This window comes from Callorhinus ursinus, unplaced genomic scaffold (assembly GCF_003265705.2).
Source record: "Callorhinus ursinus isolate GAN/ISIS: 27379988/994484 unplaced genomic scaffold, GSC_fseal_2.0 scaffold8, whole genome shotgun sequence".
NCBI lineage: Eukaryota > Metazoa > Chordata > Mammalia > Carnivora > Otariidae > Callorhinus > Callorhinus ursinus.
Genome location: NW_027397070.1, coordinates 30,875,129 through 30,886,791, shown reverse-complemented (window position 1 = coordinate 30,886,791; position 11,663 = coordinate 30,875,129). Strand labels below are relative to the sequence as shown.

Here is an 11,663-nt window from a genome sequence, read left to right as displayed (position 1 = left end):
TCCACTCTCACCACTGCTATTCAACATAGTATTAGAAGTCCTAGCCACAGCAATCAGACAACAAAAAGAAATCAAAGGCATCCAAATCGGCAAAGAGGAAGTCAAACTCTCACTCTTTGCAGATGATATGATACTGTATGTGGAAAACCCAAAAGACTCCACCCCAAAACTGCTAGAACTCATACAGGAATTCAGTAAAGTAGCAGGATATAAAATCAATGCACAGAAATCAGTGGCATTCCTATACACCAACAACAAGACAGAAGAGAGACAAATCAAGGAGTCGATCCCATTTACAATTGCACCCAAAACCATAAGATGCCTAGGAATAAATCTAACCAAAGAGGCAAAGGATCTGTACTCAGAAAACTATAAAATAGTCATGAAAGAAATTGAAGAAGACACGAAGAAATGGAAAAACATTCCATGCTCATGGACTGGAAGAACAAACATTGTGAAGATGTCAATGCTACCTAGAGCAATCTACACATTCAGTGCAATCCCCATCAAAATACCATCCACTTTTTTCAAAGAAATGGAACAAATAATCCTAAAATTTGTATGGAACCAGAAGAGACCCCGAATAGCCAGAGGAATGTTGAAAAAGAAGAGCAAAGCTGGCGGCATCACAATTCCGGACTTCCAGCTCTATTACAAAGCTGTCATCATCAAGACAGTATGGTACTGGCACAAAAACAGACACATAGATCAATGGAACAGAATAGAGAGCCCAGAAATGGACCCTCAACTCTATGGTCAACTCATCTTTGACAAAGCAGGAAAGAATGTCCAATGGAAAAAAGACAGTCTCTTCAACACATGGTGTTGGGAAAATTGGACAGCCACATGCAGAAGAATGAAACGGGACCATTTCCTTACACCGCACACAAAAATAGACTTCAAATGGTTGAAAGACCTAAATGTGAGACAGGAGTCCATCAAAATCCTAAAGGAGAACACAGGCAGCAACCTCTTCGACCTCAGCCGCAGCAACTTCTTCCTAGAAACATCGCCAAAGGCAAGGGAAGCCAGGGCAAAAATGAACTATTGGGATTTCATCAAGATAAAAAGCTTTTGCACAGCAAAAGAAACAGTCCACAAAACCAAAAGACAACCAACAGAATGGGAGAAAATATTTGCAAATGACATATCAGATAAAGGGCTAGTATCCAAAATCTATAAAGAACTTATCCAACTCCACACCCAAAGAACAAATAATCTAATCAAGAAATGGGCAGAAGACATGAACAGACATTTTTCCAAAGAAGACATCCAAATGGCCAACAGACACATGAAAAAGTGCTCAACATTGCTCGGCATCAGGGAAATCCAAATCAAAACCTCCATGAGCTACCACCTCACGCCAGTCAGAATGGCTAAAATTAACAAGTCAGGAAACGACACATGTTGGCGGGGATGCGGAGAAAGGGGAACCCTCCTACACTGTTGTTGGGAATGCAAGCTGGTGCAGCCACTCTGGAAAACAGTATGGAGGTTCCTCAAACAGTTGAAAATAGAGCTACCATACAATCCAGTAATTGCACTACTGGGTATTTACCCCAAAGATACAAATGTAGGGATCTGAAGGGGTACGTGCACCCCAATGTTTATAGCGGCAATGTCCACAATAGCCAAACTGTGGAAAGAGCCAAGATGTCCATCGACAGATGAATGGATAAAGAAGAGGTGGTATAGGGCGCCTGGGTGGCTCAGTTGGTTAAGCGACTGCCTTCGGCTCAGGTCATGATCCTGGAGTCCCTGGATCGAGTCCCGCATTGGGCTCCCTGCTCGGCAGGGAGTCTGCTTCTCCCTCTGACCCTCCCCCCTCTCATGTGCTTTCTCTCTCTCTCATTCTCTCTCTCAAGTAAAATAAAATAAAATAAATCTTTAAAAAAAAAAAGAAGAGGTGGTATATATATACAATGGAATATTATGCAGCCATCAAAAGGAATGCGATCTTGCCATTTGCAACGACGTGGATGGAACTGGAGGGTGTTATGCTGAGTGAAAGAAGTCAATCAGAGAAAGACATGTATCATATGACCTCACTGATATGAGGAATTCTTAATCTCAGGAAACAAACTGAGGGTTGCTGGAGTGGTGGGGGGTGGGAGGGATGGGGTGGCTGGGTGATGGACATTGGGGAGGGTATGTGCTATGGTGAGCGCTGTGAATTGTGCAAGACTGTTGAATCACAGACCTGTACCTCTGAAACAAATAATGCAATATATGTTAAGAAAAAAAAAGAAGAAGAAGAAGATAGCAGGAGGGGAAGAATGAAGGGGAGTAAGTTGGAGGGGGAGACGAACCATGAGAAATGATGGACTCTGAAAAACAAACTGAGGGTTCTAGAGGGGAGGGGGCTGGGGGGATGGGTTAGCCTGGTGATGGGTATTAAAGAGGGCACATTCTGCGTGGAGCACTGGGTGTTATGCACAAACAATGAATCATGGAACACTACATCAAAAGCTAATGATGTAATGTATGGTGATTAACATAACAATAAAAAATAAAAAAATAAAGTCTGAAAGGGGCCTCCTTGGTTTTCTTCCTAGTGTTTTTCTCTAGTTGAAAAAGAAATGCATGAGCAGGATAAAATAAAATTCAATCAGTATGAGAAGACCTAATGAAAAGTGAGCTGCTCTCCTTGCCCAGACCTCCAGTCTTGATACACTGTTAATAATTTCTGGTGTATCCTTCCAGTAATTTTCTATGCACACAACATAATCAATATTTTCATAAATGGAAGTATACTGTGCACACTTCTGTTTACCTCACTTTTTTTTCAGCTAACATACTGTATGGATTATTCCAAATCTTCATATGTGGATGTACCTCATTCTTCTTAACAACTGTACAGTGTCTGATGGTGGCTACAATCTATTTCACCTGTGCTCTACTGAAGAGGACCAAGAGGTTGAATTCATGGTTTGGGTGTGATATGTCCACATGGTCCTTTATGCTCATACAGGTGCAGAATCTACTCCTCTAAAATGGAATGGCTGTGTCATAGTATTTTTGCATTTTTAATTTGGCTAAATATTCCATAATAGTTTTCCAAAAAAGCTGTACCATTTCACACTTCCATCAACAACATGGAAGGGCTTTTCCTCATTCTCTCAGAAGAAACTCTTTCAGGATTATCAATTCCACACGTACGACACAAAACTGTCCCAAGGAAATGGATTTGTAAATGAAAGACCCAAATTACATAAATCAGAAAACTTCAAAGTAGTCAAATCAGGTCCATTGATACGAACCTCTCTTTATGATGACTTTGTATGTCCATTTACTCTGAGATCTTTGTGAGCCACACCAACTCGGCAATTTTACCCATAAATCACCGTCTCTGAAGGAGGTGATGGTTTCACCACTTATGTGCTCATACTGAAAAAGCTTTCCAGCCCATTCACCCATTCTGAAGCTTGAGTTTACCCTCCTTCCCAAGTTATTACCAGGATAATTTTCCATTGTCCCCAAATAACCTCTGCTCTGAGCCCCTGGCTGCACAAAGAGAAAGTGACCACATTCACTGTTATTAATAATTAATAATAATGCTGGCTTCACGTCATATGGAACTTCTCCACCAAAGTGCCCTTAACATTTTCATATAGGTTAGGTTGGGAAGGTGTGGTTGAAATCTGTGGAGACACAGGCAGAAGTTATTTTGATATTTTCTACAGCAGCCACGAAAACAAGATCCTGTGTCAGGGTCTCAGAGTAAGTCAAGGTGGATCCAAGGAAACCAGGTACCAGGACTTCAGAGAAATTCAGTAAGTGATATTACTTGTTTTAGTCTCTTTTGGATTCCCTCAGAATCTGAGGGTAACCTTTAAAAACGCAGTGTTGGGGCACTGAGATGCCGGACCACCTTCCAGCATGAGTGTTGTTAGCAGGTGATCCCCTGCTCTCATCTGGCCACCCTAAATCTAGATACTGAGGGTACAGGTTCCCATACTCTCATACTCTTATCTTGTATAGGGCCTAGTTTATTCAGGGGAGTGACATAGACTGAGAGACTTGATTTTGGGTTCCGGAGAGTGACAGGAAGGTACCTGCTGCTGTTCTAAGCTCTCTAGTCCAGACAGTATAGACATCACTTGCCCTTTGCCCTAGGACCTGAATGTCCCAGGGCTGAGCCTCACCAGCACTGAGCCCAACTCAGAGTCCACTGTGCCCCTGAGGCCACCATTCCCAAGTGCAGCCAAGCCCTGGCCTAGAAGCCCCATTGAGTAGATTCCGAAGTTTTCGTACTGCTCAAGGCTCCCCGGCCCGAAACAGCACGACATCTTCAATACCAATCAGGGCAGAGCTGGAACATCCCCAGGCCTCCAAGAGAATGCCAGGGGTAGGAAAAGGAAGCAAGGAGAAAGTTAACCATTATTATCCCTCCCTTCTGTGCCTTGAGCTATGTGTAACTTCCTTGGTGGCAGGTACTAGTACAGTCATTCTATGAAAGGGGAACTTGAGGATCAGAGAGGTTAAATAACTTGCCCAGAGTCACAGAGCACTTTAATGTTTATGCAGACATCTGTTGATTTGGCCTGCTTTGCATCGTTTCCTCCTCAAGTAACAGCACCATCTCTTCCAGGTTTAAATGGGAACCCCCACCCCCACCACCAGCCCCATCCCACCCAGGGGTGAATGTGTGACTTAGAATTGGTCAATCAGCAATCTCACCAAGACCTTCATTGTACCCCCTGGAAAGAGACTCTCTCCTTCCTCCACCCATCCTTACTACTAAGGATCACATGAGTCTAGGGCTACTGAGGAAGATTTTCAGAGTGAGGACCACAGAGAAATAGAGTGGAAAGAGAGAACACAGATTTTCAATAACATCTTTTGAGTGCCTGGATATTGCTGTGCCTGAGAGCAAAACAACTCCCTGGATTTTTCAGTTACATGAGCCAATATAGGCTTTATTATACTATTTTGATGAATGCAGCAAAAAGCTTAAATTTGAACCCAGTGTTGCCTGACTCTAAAAGTTAATGCTCTCTCCATGAAACAGAACAGCTTCCCCAGATACAGCCCTCACTGAACCGGCATTTCCTAAGGCCAACATTTACCCTCTAGTTGCATGCTTCTGGGTGGAGAACAAGTCTGATGCAATCCTGGGCTTGAGGACATTTCTAGTACTGGCCCACTGAAAAAGTCACCCCTCTCAACACACACACATATACACATGTTCTTCTGGGGACTGATGGCTGAAAAGAATTTCTCTTAGTATCTGATCCCCAGTCATACTCTGGGGTCTTGGGCTGTGTTGCAACCTACCAGAGCTGTGATGATAGGGGCCTCTTAGAGGTGCCAGCCAAGATCTCTCTAATCGTACACACATGTGGGGATAGCAAGCATTCCTTAGAGGGTGGAGGGACACCAGCAATTGTGTTCCTGGGAAAACATTGCTGGGGGATTGTCTTAGTCTGGGATGCCATAAGAAAATGCCATAAACTGGATGGCTGAAACAACAGATACTTATTTTCTCACAGTTCTGGAGGCTGAAAGTCCTAGATCAGGGTGCTGGCAAAGTAGGTGTCATTCTGAGGCCTCTTTTCTTGGCTTATTGATGGCCGCCATCTTGCTGTATGCTCACATGATCTTTTCTTGCAAGGGCCAGAAAGGAGAGAGAGAAAGAGGGAGAGAGAGAGCCAAGAGAGCACTCTGATGAGGTGTCTCTTCTTACAAGGATGCTAATCCTAGGGGATCAGGGCCCTACTCTGTTTTGAAATATGGTTATGTTGGGTTTAGGCCTTCAGTACATGAATTCTGGTGGGGTGGGATATAAACACCCAGTCCCTAACACAGATGCACGGGAAACTTTCAGTCAAGGAGATGTGAAGAAAATGTAGAACAGAATATCCAGAAGAACTTGAAGGCAGTTGGTGCTCTTTCTCAGAGCCTAGGCTTAGGCTCTTTACAACGATCAGGATAGATGTCTTCTGGATCTATGCTTCTTTGTTGTCTCATTATAGGACAAAACACTGGGATTCCTCTTTTGTTTTGGTGGCAATGTATGTCAGGGCTTTCTGGTTTTAAGATAAATCCGCATGCTAAGGTTGTGGTATCCCAACTGGGAAAACTAAATTAGTTAACTGAAAATGAAAAATAGGAAAATTAAACCAGCAAGTTCTCCAAACATATTGGGCCAATTTAAAACCCAGGTTAACATTGATTTATTGTTTTAATAAGATTCCTGTGTAAGGAAAAATGACTGGTCTACAGCATAAATAAGTACAGGAATGTGTTTATTTGGCTGCAATATGCAGGAGCAACAGGGCAAATGACTCCTCAAGTTTTCTGCACTTTTTTCCTTATCTTTAAAATCACTGGGCCTTAAAGCATTATTTTTTTTAATTTTATTTTATTATGTTATGTTAGTCACCATACATTACATCATTAGTTTTTGATGTAGTGTTCCATGATTCATTGTTTGCGTGTTTAAAGCATTATTTTTATCCTAAGATGAATGTCCCCAGAATGATGTTAAAGACCATTAATATTCTGAGTTCTGTCTTTACTAAACACAACCCATGAAGGGAGAACTCTGATGAGGGCCCGAGTTGGTGCTGGCCCACGGCTCTCCAGCCAGGACACTTCTTTTTTTTTTTTTAATTTTATTTATTTATTTGAAAGAGAGAATGAGAGAGAGAGAGAGAGCACACAAGAAGGGGGAGGGTCAGAGGGAGAAGCAGACTCCCCACTGAGCAGGGAGCCTGATGCGGGACTCGATCCTGGGACTCCAGGATCATGACCTGAGTTGAAGGCAGTCGCTTAACCAACTGAGCCACCCAGGCGCTCCAGCCAGGATACTTTTATGGCCAAAAGAGCTCTGCTCAGAGGAGGCCACAGGGAGAGAGAGCTGGACATGCCCCCAACTCCCGGACCAGCTCAAACTGGGGGCAGCCTGCAGCACAAAGCTGTCACTGCAGAGGGGAGGTTACAGGAGTCTGTGGAACCCCTTCCTTCTCATAAGTCAAGTCCACCTCAAGTCCAGAGAGCTTGTCCAGCTCCCCTTGGCCTCTCTGGCCAGCCATAATGCAGAACTATGGTCAAGAATCTGGGGCTCTCCCATTGAACATTCTGGAAGAGGCAGTCATGGGAAATTACGTGCACTTCCAACTGACAATAAGCCAGGGTAAAAGTTTCCAAAGATCACAGCCAAGGTGCAGGCATTGCATGGCTAACCTATGGCCCCGAAAATCACATGATCATCCCTGACTCGGAGAGCACAGAGGCAGGAGATGTAAGGGTCATTTCCAAGGCCTTGCAAAGAGGTACAGAGCCAAGCATCCCGGTCCCCAGGCTCTCAGGAAATAACCTCTTAGGAATAACAGGCTCTGTGAAGAAGGCACGGAGCCTAAAGTGAATTTAACTTTGTTCCCTGTGTTTTATTTCTTGAGCTGAGTGGTGGATACAGGGTTATCTTTTATATTTTGCTGTGTCCTTTTTTTGAATGTCTTAAATATTGTGTAATATATTTAAGAAATAAAATTACCTTACAAAAAGAAGGCATTAAAGTAGGACAGTCGGGATACCTCTTGAAATTCAATATGACTGATGAATTTGAGGGGCAACTGAAGAGCTATATGTGTATAAGATATCCAGATAAGATACTTCCCATCCAGGGCAGATTTAAGTCTTTTCCCAGGGTAAAAGAAATACAATCCATCAGCTATAGAGTCAAATCCTGTAATATTAGCAATAGACCATTCTGTTCCTTGTTTGGACCCAACAAAATAGGAAAGCTACAACTTTTGTCTTTTTGTAGGTAGAGTGCATTTAATCTCTACAAAGCTCACTTTCATTCATGTAGTTCCTACACAGAGCCCCAGAAAGATGGTGGCCTTTTGCCTTTTTTGCTCTGGAGGATGAAATTATGGCCACATCAGAGGAGGCTGAACACCCGCTGGAAAGGGGCAGAAAGGCTAGAATCAGAAACAAAGGTATTTTGCTTCACAAACCCTCACTCCCCACCAGAAAGTCTTTGCAGTTGCACTTAGCAATCCGGTGTGTATCAGATGTTAGATAAAATTAATTGGGAACAGACATTTATCATTATTGATTTGTATTTGATAGGCATTTATAACATGACATTATCAACAAACAGTCGAAGATATAAAGGTGGAGGAGTAATGGGGACTGGCAAGGTTTTGTGTAAGGACAGAATCTCTATCATGAGGCACTTGCCCACATTAACAAGTCCATGAAATTGATTTCCATGGAAAATGCTTTAGAAGAAAACCCAAGGACATCTTTCAGAATTACTGAAACAGTTATCTTTTGGGGAATGTCTATGCATATGTACATATATGTGTGTTTTTAATTGAACTATTTCTTACTTTGGATAATAAGGAGGTCTAAATAAAAAGTGAAGGCTGAAAGGCCTTGTTATATGCAGTAAGCTCATATTTCAAGTGTATTAAATGTGGCTCTATTCATTGCTACATTAAAAGTACTGACTTCAATGCGATTAGGTTGATTAATGACCTACTAGTTAATAAATGAAAATAAAGTGAATATTATTATATGAGAAGCATTGATTTGGGGGGGTAAAAGAATACAGTGGACCTGTTTGATCAATATATAGCCCAAATGTAAACCCCAAGCAGTTTTACAAGAAAACCTTCAAAACTATGGTGTGATGTGTGTGGTGCAAAGGAAGGGCACCAGCTCAGGAGTCAGGTAGATTTGGGTGGAATTCTGATACACTCTTTAGTAGATGTGTCTCATCTGTAAGACAGGAGTGATAACTACCCACCCAGGTGGTGATTGTGAGGGGGAATGAAGCCATGTATGCAAAACTCTGAGCCCAGGAGCTGGCACGTAGTAGGCACTTCACTCTAAGTTAATTTCCCTTACCACCTCAGGAAAAGATGCTTGGATCTAGAAGGATCTTTCTTTCAAGAGAAGAGAGTTTAGGTTTTAATTTGTTGTGGTAACAGTGAGAGAAAATAAAGTAATGGGATTTTATCAGTCATTTCTCCCCATGGCTCTCAAACCCTTTATGAGCCACTTCCGAGCTCTTGCTTATAAACTGTAGCAGCCAGGATGCAAAGGTGTAGTTTTTCCAGTTTAAAATATTGAAATGCTTTCTTACCCACTGCTAAGTTACCACTGCACTGAGTCTCTGTGTGACCACCCAACCACCTTGGAAGCCCTCATCCTCATTGATCCAGCAACCAAAGGGTTGATGCTTACTCAAGAGGGAGGGCGGGTTAGAAGGTCTTCTTGAAAGTTCTGGCTAGTTGTCCATTCTAGTACACTGGAATGTATCACCACACCCCACTGGTTTCTAAATACTTTAGAATCACTGTCTTTTCTAAACAGTTGTTTCTTCACACACCTCCTTGGCCCCCAATTTATTTGTGGGAGAGCAGAGGACTTGAAGTCACTCTCCCCTGGGGAAGTCCTTTGGACTAGAGCTGGCTGTCCTGTCTGGGGTCTCTTCTACTTGGATAGTTTTCCCTCTTTGCTCCAGCTGCTGTGGGGTCACTTTTCCCTGCAAGGTCTGTAATATAAACCAAAAGGGTATAACTGAAGTCCCAGTCTACAGGGTAGTTTTGTTTGTTTTGAAGGATTCTGAACCATGAAAGGAGGGATCTCAACAATGTGGTTTCCTGTGGGTGGGCCTGTTCTGAACAGGCAGTCTTTCCCCTGAGGGGATATACATTCTTGGAAAGAGCTGAGGGAGCTGCTCCCAGGCCCAGCCCAGGCAGACACAAAACTGGGCAAGTTAGATCCCTGTTAACCTCCCATGGATCCCCCTTCTGTGAGTCACTCCGCCCTAGGGTGTTATTGTAAAGAGGCCCATGAATCCATATTTGCAACAAGCACTGTCTTTATTCATTCTACTAACATTCACATACTTTGGGCCAGGTACTATAGCAGTCTGTCCTTGCTGGTTTTTAAATGTTATTAGATACTGTTGTGATTAATAAAACAAACTTATCCAAAAGCATACTAAACTCAGATGGCTTTGTTCACATATTATTTTTAAATCAATGGATACTAAAAGTACAACTGCCATCATGTGGAAGTCTGTAACATTTGACGTGAACTAGAGGTCCTCATCCCAGAAGAGTTGGACAGTATTGTAGCTCATTATGGAGATGACAAGAAGGTACATAATTTCATGATTAGCATATTAGTAAAGAGACAAAAGAATGCCAACTCACCCCTCTTCTGCATGGGAGGCCACCATTCCAGCCAGTGGGGTGTTGCTATTCTCCATAACTGCAAAGCAAAGAGGAAGATTAGGGTAATTCCAGAGACTCACAGCACTCAGGAAAGCATGGCCACAGCCATATAGGACTTTTTCGAGTAAGACCAATGATGACCGCTGAACACAAGTATGTCACCACCTCTGGGAGCATGAGATCTAAAGGGGCTAAAGGCCAATGCAATTCGTTGTGCATCTTCTCTTCCCTCCCTCCTCAGCCCCCTGCCCTCCTGTTCTTTCCTCTGCTGGTCTTCAGAAAAGTGTTGGCAGGTGGCATCCAGCTGGGACGGCTGCCAGGTTTCTAGATGGAGGAGCTGTGCTGCAGCTGGGTTGGCAGGGTAAGGCCCCGAGGAGCCAGGGTAAACGAAATTAAGTCCCGATTCTCCATGGGGAGCTACGAGACATTTCTAACACACGGGGGGCAGCGGCTGGCTGCCTGGCATCCGCTGGTGCTAACATAGCGCTGCAAATAGAAGCAGCAACAGTGACGGACAGGAAGGGAATCACCATGCTAGAGCAAAGCAAGGAGGCGGAAACTTGGTCTTCAACAAAACCCCAACACAAAGGCTTCTTTAAAAAATTCTCATTATTTGCCAATGATGTTACAACACACCTTCAACCAAGCCGCACTATTTCGAGCAAACATCTCATAATCTTTCTTATCTAATCCCCAATTGGCAGTAATTTTAAGGAGTGGCCAGTTTCCAAGGGCAGTATGCCAGGTCTCTACAGAATTAAATAAAAGGGGGAACTGGCAAAGTGAAGGCAACCAATGTATGTAGTCATCTATGTCTCAGACCCAGAAAACATTACTCTTCCCTCAAGAAATCAGATGAGTCATGACTGAGCAATGGAGTGGTAGAGGGTCCTCTAGACTATCCTTAGCCAATCTTTAAAACTTCCTCAGGAGTTAATTTCTGACATAAAATATGAACAAATTTAACAAAAATACAGAAAATTGTTTATGCTTCGATATCATTGTGTAATGCCCCCCCCCCAACCACCACCAAAATGTCCAGGTCCTACCCCCCAGACCCTGTGCCTGTGTTACCTTACACACCAAAGGGACTATGCAGGTGTGATCAGGAACCTTCAGATGGGGAGATGGATCTGGATTATCTGGGCAGGGCTGATGTAATCACAAGAGTGCTTATGAGTCAAAGAGGGAGACAGGACAGCCAGTGTTCGTCATGGGATGTGAGAAAGACTGGACCAGCCCAGCTGGCTTTGAAGATGGAAGGAGATCATGAGCCAAGGAAGGCAGGCAACTTCTAGAAACTAGAAAAGGCAAGGAAACAGACTCCCTCCCAGAGCTTCCAGAAGGGAACATAGCACCACTGATAATCTTGACTAAAACATTCTATATTTCTTTTAGGATTAAAGACGGTCTATTCCATTTAGAATAAGTCCTCTGGCAACATTTCCTCATGATAACTTTCAA

At 43.2% G+C, this 11,663-nt stretch overlaps 1 long non-coding RNA gene across 1 annotated transcript in view; it reads right to left on the bottom strand.

Annotated features, from left to right (window-relative positions):
* LOC112821896 (uncharacterized) overlaps positions 1–10,238 on the bottom strand; it is a 23,411-nt gene extending 13,173 nt beyond the window's left edge. Inside the window, exon 1 of the long non-coding RNA XR_012378868.1 lies at positions 10,179–10,238. This is a non-coding gene — a long non-coding RNA (uncharacterized lncRNA). The remainder of the gene's footprint in view (positions 1–10,178) is intronic.
* Positions 10,239–11,663: the final 1,425 nt, after the last annotated feature.